This window comes from Lepus europaeus, chromosome 21 (assembly GCF_033115175.1).
Source record: "Lepus europaeus isolate LE1 chromosome 21, mLepTim1.pri, whole genome shotgun sequence".
Lineage (NCBI taxonomy): Eukaryota > Metazoa > Chordata > Mammalia > Lagomorpha > Leporidae > Lepus > Lepus europaeus.
The window spans coordinates 15,604,984-15,617,621 of record NC_084847.1 but is presented as its reverse complement, the minus strand read 5'-3'; the positions used below and the strand labels follow the sequence as shown (position 1 = coordinate 15,617,621).

At 49.5% G+C, this 12,638-nt stretch overlaps 1 protein-coding gene across 1 annotated transcript in view; it reads left to right on the top strand.

The window, feature by feature from the left end:
• The window catches only part of BMERB1 (bMERB domain containing 1), a 139,574-nt gene that overhangs the window by 113,982 nt on the left and 12,954 nt on the right, over positions 1-12,638 (top strand). The window lies entirely within an intron of this gene.

Below are 12,638 nucleotides of genomic sequence, written 5' to 3'. Positions count from 1 at the left end.
ATTGCAATTTTTTAGGCAAATTTACTAAAATATATATTTTAAAAATATTTATTTATTTGAGAGGCAGAGTTACAGAGAGAGAGAGGGAGAGACAGAGAGAGAGAATAGTCTTCTATCCACTGGTTCACTCCCCAAATGGCCACAATGGTTGGAGCTGGGCCAACCCAAAGCCAGGAGCCAGGAGCTTCTTCCAGGTCTCCCATGTGAGTGTAGAGGCCCAAACACTTGGGCTGTCTTCCACTGCTTTCCCAGGCCATTAGCAGAGAGCTGGATCAGAGGTGGAGCAGCTGGTACTTGAAATGGCCCCCATTTGGGATGTGGGTGCTGCAGGCAGAGGCTTAACCTACTATACTACAGAGCTGGACCCTAAAATATATATTTTAATTGGTACACAGTAATTGTACATTCATGGGGTACAGTGTGATATTTCAATACATGTATATAATAAAGAATGATTAGATTGGGGTAATTTATTTATCTTTTTTATTATTGTTTATTTGAAAGGCAGAGAGAGAAGAGAGAAAGAAGAGAAATAGAGAGATCTTCCATCTACTGCTTCACTCCACAAATGGCCACACAGCCAGGACTGGGCCAGGCTGAAGTCAGCAGCTAAGAACTTCATCTGAGTCTTCCACCTGGGTGGCCCAAGCACTTGGGCCATTTTCCACTGCTTTCCCAGGCACATTAGCAGGGAGCTGGATCAGAAGCAGAGCAGCCGGGACTTGAGCCAGCTCTCTGATATGGGAAGCTTATGTCACAGTGGTGGCTTAACCTGCTGTGCCGCAATGCTGGCTCAATAATGAGGTAGACTGTAAAGCACAGTATTCAGCTTGATGAGTTTTCAGTGCTAGTCATTTTTGTTTTAAGAAGAAGCAGAGGCCGGCGCTGTGGCTCACTAGGCTAATCCTCCACCTGCGGCACTGGCACCCCGGGTTCTAATCCCGGTTGGGGCGCCGGATTCTGTCCTGGTTGCTCCTCTTCCAGTCCAGCTTTCTGCTGTGGCCCGGGAAGGCAGTGGAGGATGGCCCAAGTGCTTGGGCCCTGCACCCGCTTGGGGTACTAGGAGGAAGCACCTGGCTCCTGGCTTCGAATTGGTGCAGCGCTCTGGCCGTAGTGGCCATTTTGGGGGTGAACCAACAGAAAAAAGAAGACCTTTCTCTCTCTCTCTCACTGTCTAACTCTGCCTATCAGAAAAGAAGAAGAAGAAGAAGAAGAAGAAGAAGAAGAAGAAGAAGAAGAAGAAGAAGAAGAAGAAGAAGAAGCAGCAGCAGCAGCAGCAGCAGCAGCAGAGGGCCCAGCATTGTGGTGTAGCCACCTGTGACACCAGCTTCCCATATGGGTGCCAGTTCAAGACCTGGCTGCTGCACTTTTTTTTTTTTTTTTTTTTTTAATTTTTGACAGGCAGAGTGGACAGTGAGAGAGAGACAGAGAGAAAGGTCTTCCTTTTGCCGTTGGTTCACCCTCCAATGGCCGCCGCGGTAGGCGCGCTGCGGCTGGCGCACCATGCTGTTCCGATGGCAGGAGCCAGGTGCTTCTCCTGGTCTCCCATGGGGTGCAGGGCCCAAGGACTTGGGCCATCCTCCACTGCACTCCCTGGCCACAGCAGAGAGCTGGCCTGGAAGAGGGGCAACCGGGACAGGGTCGGTGCCCCGACCGGGACTAGAACCCGGTGTGCCGGCGCCGTAAGGCGGAGGATTAGCCTGTTGAGCCACGGCACCGGCCCGGCTGCTGCACTTTTGATCCAGCTCTCTGCTAATGCACCTGGGAAAGCAGTGGAAGATGGCCCAAGTGCTTGGGATCCTGTATGCATGTGGGAGATACAGAAGAAGCTCCTGGCTCCTGGCTTTGGTCTGTCCCAGCCCTGGCCATTGTAGCCAGCCGGGGAGTGAACCAGCAGATGGAAGCTCGCTCTCTCTCTCTCTCTCCCTCTCTCTGTGTAACTCTGACTCTCAAATTAATAAGTGAATTTTGAGAAGAAGGAGGAGGAGAAGGGGAAGTAGAACTAAGAGTAGAAAACCCTTGGAGTAGGCGAGCAAACTGGGCTTGTGGGAAGTGACATTATGACATTATTTGGCGACTAAAATGTCACAGCCACGCATGAAGGTCTGATTCCAAGCAAGGGAGACAGACTGGGTATTTCAGGTGAAGATGCATATGTGGATCATTAAATGAGCCACCGAGAGAGAACAGGCAGTGTGGCCTTCAAGGGTGATGCCTAGGCCGTCACTTCCCCAGGTGTGTCATCGGTGCCCAGGGGCAGGCACCTCTCTGGTTCCTTCGGTCTCCAGCATTGATGCTGAGAAGTGGCTGTGCCCAGGGGCTCCTTGGATACTTCTCAGTGCTTAATCTCCCCCAAGCATGACAGTGAAGCTTACGAATGCAGGGAAAGCTAAACAAATGCACACGTTCGTCATCCTAGCACCATTTGGCTTGAGGAAACAGAATAGCACATGAAGGTGAGACTCATCTCTGACGCAGGAACCCTGGCTGAGACGGCACAGGAGTGACTCAGCTCGCCGCTCGCCTGCCGCCTGGGGCGAGGGGTGAACAGAAGACGCCCTTCCTCTGCACCTTCCTGTCCATGCGGAACACTGGGCTGCCCGCCCCGCACACGTAAGCCTGCTTAGTTCAAGATGAAGGGACAAGGGCATTTCAGGAAGCTTGGGGAAAATGGAATGAAATGACAAGTTTATTTCGGTGCCAAAAATGTTTGAAATCTGTGCAGAGTTTTTTGCATAAAATGCATTTTCCATAACTTTTTGAAGACCCCTTGTATGCATAGACTTCAAACTTTTTTTCACTAAAATCAATTTATCTTTTCACTCTATTTCTCATGAACTTTTCTTTTTTAATATTTATTTATTTATTTATTTATTTATTAGATAGGCAGAGTTAAAGAGAGGCAGAGGCAGAGAAAGATCGTCCATCTACTGGTTCACTCCCCAAATAGCAGCAACTGCCAGAGTTGGGTTGATCCAAAGCCAGGAGCCAGGAGCTTCTTCCAGGTCTCCCACGTGGTTGCAGGGGCCCAAGGACTTGGGCCATCTTCTGCTGCTTTCCCAGGCCACAGCAGAGAACTGGATCAGTTATGGAGCAGCCGGATCTTGAACTGGCGCCCATATGGGATGCCAGCACTGCAGGCAGCAACTTTACCCGATACACCACAGCACCAACCTCATCCCATGAACTTTTGAAGTGCCTGGTGTTATTTATTTTTAAGGGTGAGGGCACGGGCAGAGAGTTGTGAAGGAACTTAAGTCACTCAGTGGTGACACTGAAATGTTAGCTCGGACTGGATCGAAAGCAGCTCGTGTCCTCTTTGCACCAAAGGGGGCATCATTGAAGCCCCTCATTTTATATAGGACGAAACAGAAGTCCAGAGAGAGAAGTGACTTCCCAGGGGCCACCGAAGTTTGTGGTCAGGCTTGGACTCAGACACGGGCTCCAAATCCCTGACCAGCATTCCGTGTGTAAGGTCAGATGTTGCTTCCTCTTCTCACCCAACCCAAGAAACCCACAGTCCACAGCATGGTTAGAGCAGACCCAGAGAGGGCGTTAAGATGCCAGTTACGACATCTGCATCTCACGCTGGAGTGCGTGGGCTTCAAGTCCAGGCTCCATGGCAGCGTCCTGCTAGTGTGCACCTTGGAGGCAGCAGTGCCGACTCCAGTGACTGCTTCTCTGCCATCACTTAGGAGACCTGGATTGGTTCTGGCTCCTGGCATTGCCTGCATGAGGGGCAAACCAGCAGATGGGAGCTCTTTCTTTGTCTGTCTGTCTATCTCTGTCTCCCTGCCTCCCAAATAAGTAAGAAAAGGAGCCAAATTACTGCTGTTTTCAATACTATTTTTAAAAGCCAGGGCTTTCCTCTGCTTCTGCCTTCGCATCACACTCTGCTGGGTTTTCCATTAGGCTGCAGCTCCTGCTGCCAGCGCCTCCTGACCGTGTCATTTTCAAAGAAATCTTGTAAAGCAGCAGCACTATCATTCTGACAGGGTCTGATCACCTCTCCCCGCCCAAAGCTGGTAAAATGACCAGTTGCACCCCTCGTCCCAGCATGAGAGCCCGAGATGCTCTCTTCTCCTTCCTGCATCCGTCAGCTTCTTGGAGATGACATCGCTGTCTCCAGAATGAGCCGGCAGCAGTGGAGTTTCATTTCTAGGGCTCAGCATTAGCCATGCAAGGACCTGAACTAATGTGTCTTATTCAGGTTGTAGCCAAGATCGTAAAGCACTGTGCATGTCTTCCAAAAGCTCATGGAAAATGCACGCTATGAAAAAAATGCATGGAATTCAAAACATGTTTGCACCAAAATAAATGTGTCTTTTAATATCACTATCCATGTACCCATATACAGGTATGTTTTAATCCTATATATACATATATATATACACAAATATGCGCACACACACACACACACACACACATATATATATATAGGATTTATTTATTTGTTTATTTGAAAGGCAGAATGACCCAGAGGGAGAGGGAGAGAAGAGAGAGATCGCCCATCTTCTAGTTCACTCCCCAAATGCCTCTAATGGCCAGGGTTGGGCCAGGCCAAAGCTGGGCCAGGCATCCCATGTGGGTGGCAGGAACCCACACATGTGAGCCATCATCTGCTGCCTCCCAGGCGCATTAGAAGGAAACTGGATCAGAAGTGAAGGAGATGGGGGCCGGCGCCGTGGTGCAGTAGTTTAATTCTCCACCTGCAGCGCTGGCATCCCCTATGGGCACCGGTTCTAGTCCCAGCTGCTCCGCTTCCAATCTCTCTCTCTGCTATGGCCTGGGAAAGCAGTGGAAGATGGCCCAAGTCCTTGGGCCCCTGCACCCTTGTTGGAGACCAGGAAGAAGCTCCTGGTTCCTGGCTTCGGATTGGCTCAGCTCCGGCCATTGCAGCCATTTGGGGAGGACCTTTCTCTCTGTCTCTTCCTCTCACTGTCTATAACTCTACCTCTACCTCTCAAATAAATCTTTAAAAAAAAAAAAAAACAGAAGTGGAGTAGGTGGAGCTCAAGCCAGCACTCTGATGTGGGCATCCCAAGCTGTGGCTTAACTGCTGCTCCACAATGCCTGCTCCAATCCTACTTACATTTTTAAAATTAACTATTAAGCAATTAATTTGAGAGACAGAAACAGCTTGGACAGCTTTTATCCACTGGTTCACTCTCCAAATGTCCACAGGTGCCAGGCATTTGAAGTTGGGAGCTGGGAGCTCAGTCCAGCTCTTCCTTATGGGTAGCAGGGACTCAGCCACTTGAGCCATCACCACTGCTTCCCAGCGTTAGCATTAACAGGAAACTGGAGCCAGGAACGTGAGCTGGGAGTCAAACCCAGGCACTCCCATGTGGGATATGGGTGGGATATGGGTATCCTAACTGGCATCTTTAACTGCAAGGCCAAACACCTGCCCCTAGTCCTACTTATATTAAAAACAGAGGCATTGGGCCTAGTGGTCAAGATGCCCTTGGGACACCACATTCCATATGAGAGTCCCTGGGTTCGGATCCCAGCTGCAGCTGCTGATCCCAGCTTCCTGTTCACGTGCACCCCAGAAGGCAGTGATGATGGCTCAAGTGGTTGGGCCCTGCCGCCCACATGACAAGGTCCCTGCCAACCCTGAATTGGGTTCCTGGCTTCCCGCTTCATTGTGGGCACTTGGGGAGAGATCCAGCAGATAGAACCTGTGTGTGTATGTGTGTGTGTGTGTCCCTGCCTCTGCCTGTCAAAAAAAAAAAAAAAAGTTACGGAAACAAAAAACCCCAAACATGCCAATCCATGCATTTCAGTGAAAAGGTCTTCAGCTGCAAGTAACGGAGCATCTGTGAGTGGCATCTTAAACCTAGGCTGGATAATGGCCCTGGTTCACCTCGGACTGAAGGGTTTCCCAGAACAGAAGGCTAAATTGTACTGAAACCGGGACACTCCCAGGCAAACCAAGAGCTGGTCATCACTCCATTTAAGTCATAAGGACATTTAATAGTCATCTCTTGCTGTCCACAGGGTAGTGATTCCAGGAGCCCTTGAGGATCTGCAAATCTACAGATGCTCTAATCCATTATATGAAATGGGGTTGCAATTGCCTGGAAGCTACCACTTGCTCCCATACATTTTAAATCATCTCTAGATAACTTATTTCTTTTTTTTAAAGATTTATTTGTTTATTTATTTATTTGAAAGGCAGAGTTACAGAGAGGCAGAGAGAGAGAGAGAGCTTCTTTTAAAAAATTTATTTATTTATTTGAAAGTCAGAGTTACACAGAGAGAGGAGAGGCAGAGAGGGAGAGAGGTCTTCCATCTGATGGTTCACTCACCAACTGGCAGCAATGGCCAGAGCTGCACCGATTCAAAGCCAGGATCCAGGAGCTTCTTCCTGGTCTCCCATGCAGGTACCAGGAGCCCAAGGACTTGGGCCATCTTCTTCTGCTTTCCCAGGCCACAGCAGAGAGCTGGCTAGGATATGGAGCAGCCAGGTATTGAACTGGCGCCCATATGGGTGCCGATGCTTCAGGCCAGGGCATTAACCCGCTGTGCCACAGCGCCAGCCCCCGAGAGAGGTCTTCTATCTGTTGGTTCACTCCCCAGATGGCTGCAATGGCTGAGGAGCTTCACCAATCCAAAGCCAGGAGCCAGGAGCTTCTTCCTGGTCTCCCACGCACGTGCAGGGGCCCAAGGGCTTGGGCCATCTTCTACTGCTTTCCCAGGCCATAGCAGAGAGCTGGATCAGAAGTGGAGCAGCTGGGACTCGAAGCATGGTCCACATGAGATGCCAGCATTGCAGGTAGCGGCTTTACCCGCTACACCACAGCACTGGCCCTTAGATCACTTATGATACCTAATACAATGTAAAACTATGTCAGTGATTGTTATACTGTATTATTTAGGAAATAATAGCAGAAAAGGCATCAAACAGATGCCGTTCCCCCAGCACCTCATCTTTTCAGTCCACAGTTGATGGAGTCCATAGATGCAGAAACTGTAGCTGGAGAGGGCCCACTGGGATTCACAAGTCCAGAGGCAAGTGTTCTGAGGCCTAGTGGGCTCTTTCAAGGATGTCATCAATGGTCTGGCTCTTTCCTTCCTTCCCCTCTGTCATCTTCATCATCAAGGCTGTGGCAGCTTCAGGATTAGGAGGGGGAGCACCCAAGGTCCTAATTATCTTTCCCAGAAGCACCCCGGCCAAGCATCCTGTGGCTCCAAAGTAGCTCTTGTGACCACTCGAGCTGTAAGGAAGCCAGAAACTGCATGCCTGGTAGAGACCAATGGGGTTGCCATAACTGGCTGGGTGTTTTTCCTCCTGAACACATCAGGGATCTGAGAGAAGGAGATCGGGGAAGGTGAATGAGGTCGGTAACCAGCTATGTCTGCTGCACCTCTTCTGGCCTCGTGGAGAGCAGACACCACAGTAAGATGATCAAGAGCTAGATCCAGGGCTGAATCTCCATGGCCACTCACCAGTGTGGAACTATGGGCACACTGCCTACTCCCCATCGCCTCACATGACTTCTGTGTGGGTTTAGATGAACTTATGCAGGGAGAGTGCTGAGGGCAGTGCCCAGCACTTAGTAAATGCTCAATAAACATTGACTTCTTGTTTTCCTTAATGGCAGAATCTATCCTTCTGTCTTCCAAAAAAGACACCAGGTTTTGTTAGGTGAACCATGCCTCATTCTGATGGACAGCTTGTAAGGGAAGGAGCAAGAGCTTCTGTCCTGGGGGAAGAACCATTATACCTTGGTTGGTATACCAAGGATAGGTATACCATTATACCTGTCCTGAGAACCATTATACCTTGGTTTTTCTTTTCTTTTTTTCTTTTTTTGACAGGCAGAGTTAGACAGTGAGAGAGAGAGAGAGACAGAGAGAAAGGTCTTCCCTCGTTGGTTCACCCCCTAAATGGCTGCTACAGTCGGAGCTATGCCTATCTGAAGCCAGGAGCCAGGTGCTTCTTCCTGGTCTCCCATGCAGGTGCAGGGGCCCAAGCACCTGGGCCATCCTCCACTGCCTTCCTGGGCCACAGCAGAGACTGGACTGGAAGAGGAGCAATGGGGACTAGAACCCGGCGCCCACATGGGATGCCAGCGCCTCAGGCAGAGGATTAACCAAGTGAGCCACGGCGCCGGCCCCCACAGGCCTTGGTTTTGCCAAGTGGAGTTTGTAAGTTGAGGCCCAGCTGGGTTGTTTGGGATCTGACAGTTCTTTGGCCAGGTGGGCATACAGGAGAGGTAGAGACTTTGGAGGCAGAGCTGGGACCCTTGAGGAGAACAGCGCCACCTCATGGGGATTTTGATGATGGAGTTCTGCAATGTGACTCCAGAGACTTGCAGAATTCCACCTTACTTATCAGTGTTTGTGGGTTGGGGTCTTCGGCAGGACTCAGTGACATGCTGAGTGCAGTTTCGAGATGGACATAGGCCCCAGGGTGAGCCCAGACGTCTCACTTACACGTAGGAGAAAAAAAAAAGCGTGAGGGTGGGCATTTGGCACAGTGGTTAGAGGCTGCTTGGGATGCCCGCACTCCATAGTGGAGTGCCTGGGTTACGGTCCCAGCTCCACTTCTGATTCCAGCTTCCTGCTCATGTGCACCCAGGAAGGCAAGGGCAATGCCCTAAGTACTTGGGTCTCTGCCACCCAGCCAGGTTGACTTCCAGGTTCCTGGCTCTTTCTGGTATTTGGGAAGTGACTTGGCAGGTGGAAGATCTCTCTGTCTTTCTATCTCTCTCACTCTCTGTCTCTGTCTTTCTTGGTCTCTGCCTCTCTCTCTGTCTCTGCCTTTCAAATAAAATGAACATGTATGAATAAACGTTTTTTAAAAGACCAGTGTGAAATACACTAAAGTACTCAGAATAGACGTGGTCTCTGGTGCACATGGGCCAAGGTTGCACATAATTTTGGGTTCTTTGTATTTTCTAAAATTGCTATGGTAATTAGCAATCCATTCTATAATCAGATAAAAATGTCAAAGTTATAGCTAGGTGGGAGTAAGAAGATCTAGTGTTATATTGCACAGGAGGGTGGCTGTAAATAATGATATTGCATAGTACATCTTTAAAAAGCTTTTTAAAAGACAGGGTTTTTAAGGTTTTTGCCGTAAAGAGATAAAAAATGTTTGAGGAAATAGATATGTTTACTCTGATTAGAACATTACACAAAGTATACAAGTATTGAGACATCACATAGTGTCCTATAAATATGTCTAATTTTTATGCATCAGTTCAAAATAGTCATTTAAAAACTTGTACAGAGAAGAAAATAATCAATGAAGGCTACTTTGAATGGTTTTACATGATAGCTCCATTTCTCAGATGTGTTGCTCATCCAGCATCATTTTCTCTTTCTCTTTTTTTCCATGCTCATTTCTCATAGCCAGCACTCATCATAAAGGATTCCATTCACCAGGCATCTCACTAGGTACATCACTAGGTACATCCCATGTCACTAGGTACATAGCAACCCATCTCAGGCCCTATGTCCAATATCCGACATGCATGATAATTCAGAGAGCTGAGCCGTCCTCGTTCCTCTTTCAGACAGGAAAGCCACTGGACTCACTGTTGGCTGCCCAAATCCTGGCTCCTGAGCACTATTCTCTCTTTTTACCATTTCCTATCTCCTCTCATCATGGGTGGGTGGGCACCGTGGCACAGCAGGTAGAGTCACCACCCAGGATACCTGCATCCCATATCAGAGCGCTGGTTCAAGTCTCGGCTACTCTGCTTCTGATCCACCTTCCTGTGAATGTATCATGGGAGGCAGAAGGTGATGATCCAAGTGTTTGGACTCCTGCCACCCACATGGGAGACTTGGATGGAGTTCTGGGCCTCCTGACTTCGCCCTGGACCAGCCCTGGTTCTTGCAGGCATTTGGGGAGTGAACCAATGGATTGAAGATCTATCTCTCTGTCTTTCTCTCTTTCAAATGGTTGAAAAATAAATAAACATTTGTGCTGGCACCATGGCTCACTAGGCTAATCCTCCGCCTGTGGCGCTGGCACTCTGGGTTCTAGTCCCTAGTTCGGGTGCCAGTTCTGTCCCAGTTGCTCCTCTTCCAGTCCAGATCTCTGCTGTGGCCTGGGAAGGCAGTGGAAGATGGCCCAATTTTGGGGTCCTGCCCCAGCATGGGAGACCAGGAGGAAGCACCTGGCTCCTGGCTTCGGATCGGCGCAGCGTGCTGGCCATAGCAGCCATTTGGGGGGTGAACCAACGGAAAAAAGGAAGACCTTTCTCTCTGTCTTTGTCTCTCTCACTAACTCTGCCTGTTAAAAAAAATAAATAAATAAAAAGAAAAAGAAATAAACATTTGAAAATTTTCTCAACAATATTGTAGTCATGATCCAAGACTTCTCAACTTCAGCATGATTGACATTGGGGCAGATCATTCTCAGTTGTGAGGGGGCTTCCCTGTGTCCATGGGGTATTTAGTAGCATCCCTGGCTGGAAGGAACCCAAAATTACACACCCAGCCACAAGATGCCATAGCAACCCCATCCCTACCATACACACCCAGCTATAAAAACCAGACTTTGTCCAGGCATCGCCAAATGCTCCCAGAAGCAAAGATCACCTTCCTTGAGAACTGCCCAGGCAGCCTGGTCTCGGCTAGTTATGGAAAAGATTACAGAGCTCTTCTAGTTGAACACTCGCCGATCAAAGCCCATGGGAGCAGCCTGTGCCCTCTGGCAATTCAAGCTCAGTTAGGCAGCTGCCACCTGCTAGCGCATTCCAGGGCAGGCCTTGAAAGCTGCTTGGTGCACCCTGGCAATAAGAGTTGCAGGCTGAAGCAGAATGGTCTTGTCTCTTGTCCTGGCTGCTGGGATGCTGGGATTGGGATGGATAACATGAGCAGTTCCTGGCCAGCGAAGGGTAAGGGATCCAGGCTGGTCTGCAGTTGGCACTGCCAAAGAGAGTCAGCAGACCCAGCTCCTTAAAAAAGAAAAGATTTGCCGGCGCCGCGGCTCACTAGGCTAATCCTCCGCCTTGCGGCGCCGGCACACCGGGTTCTAGTCCCGGTCGGGGCACCGATCCTGTCCCGGTTGCCCCTCTTCCAGGCCAGCTCTCTGCTGTGGCTAGGGAGTGCAGTGGAGGATGGCCCAAGTGCTTGGGCCCTGCACCCGCATGGGAGACCAGGAGAAGCACCTGGCTCCTGCCATCGGATCAGCGTGGTGCGCCGGCCGCAGCGCGCTACCGCGGCGGCCATTGGAGGGTGAACCAACGGCAAAAGGAAGACCTTTCTCTCTGTCTCTCTCTCACTGTCCACTCTGCCTGTCAAAAAAAAAAAAAAGATTTATTTATTTATTTATTTATTTGAGATGCAGACTTAGAGTCAGAGAGAGGGAGAGAGAGAGAGAGAGGTCTTCCATCCACTGGTTCACTTCCCCAAATGGCTGCAACAGCTGGAGCTGGGCTGATCTGAAGCCAAGAGCTAGAAGCTTCTTCCAGGTCTCCCACATGTGTGCAGGGGCCCAAGCACTTGAGCCATCTTCCACTGCTTTCCCAGGCCATCAGCTGGGATGCTGGATCAGAAGTGGAGCAGCCAGGACTCAAACCAATGCCCATATGGGATGCTGGCGTGGCAAGTGATTGCTTAGCTTATTAGACCACAGCACTGGCCCCAGACCCAGCTCTTGATACAGATGCTGCAGGACGGGACGAACAGATCATGCATTCAGAAGATTTCATTTCTAGTCCTTGCCCTACTTCTGCTAGTGGTGTGGACTCCCTAAGTACCTTTCTCTGTTTTCGCATCAGCCTGTCCCAGCTCTGGTTGTTGTGAGCATTTGGCAAATGGAAGATCTGTGTCTGTCTTGCTTGCTGTCTCTGACTCTCAAATAAATAAATGAAGTTTTTAAATGGCTAGATTTGTATGTACTGACATGGTACAATGTCCAAGGTATATTATTAAGTAAAAAATATTGGAAAGATATTTTTGTTCAATAACAATGATATCATATATGGTAATATAAGCATAAACATTTTATTTTTTATTTTGTCTTTAAAGATTCATTTATTTTATTTGAAATGCAGAGTTACAGAGAAAGTGGGAGAGAGAAAGAGAGAGCGCGTGCATGATCTTTCATCTGCTGGTTCACTTCTCAGATGGCCGCAAGGGCGGGAACTGAGCCGATCCGAAGCCAAGAGCCAGGAGCTTCTTCCGGGTCTCCCATGTGGGTGTAGGGGCCCAAATACTTGGGCCATCTTCCACTGCTTTCCCAGGCACATAATCAGGGAGCTAGATCAGAAATGGAGCAGTCAGGACTCAAACCGGCGTCCACATGGGATGCTGGCACTACAGGTGGAGGCTTTACCCTCAACCCACAGCACCAGCCCCAAGCATAAGCATTTTTAAAACTCTGGGGGCAGGCACTGCGGCGTAGTAGGTTAAGCATCTTCCTGTGGCACTGGCCTTCCATGTGGGCGCCATTTCAAGTCTGGGCTGCTCCTGTTCTGATCCAGCTCCCTGCTGATGCACCTGGGAAGGCAATAGAAGATGGCACAAGTGCTTGGGCCCCTGCAGCCACAGGGGAAACTCAGAAGAAGCTCCTGGCTCCTGGCTCCTGTCTTCAAACTGGCCCAGCTCCAGTTATTGTGGCCGTTTGGGGAGTGAACCAGCGGATGGAAGCCCTCTCTCTGTCTCTCCCT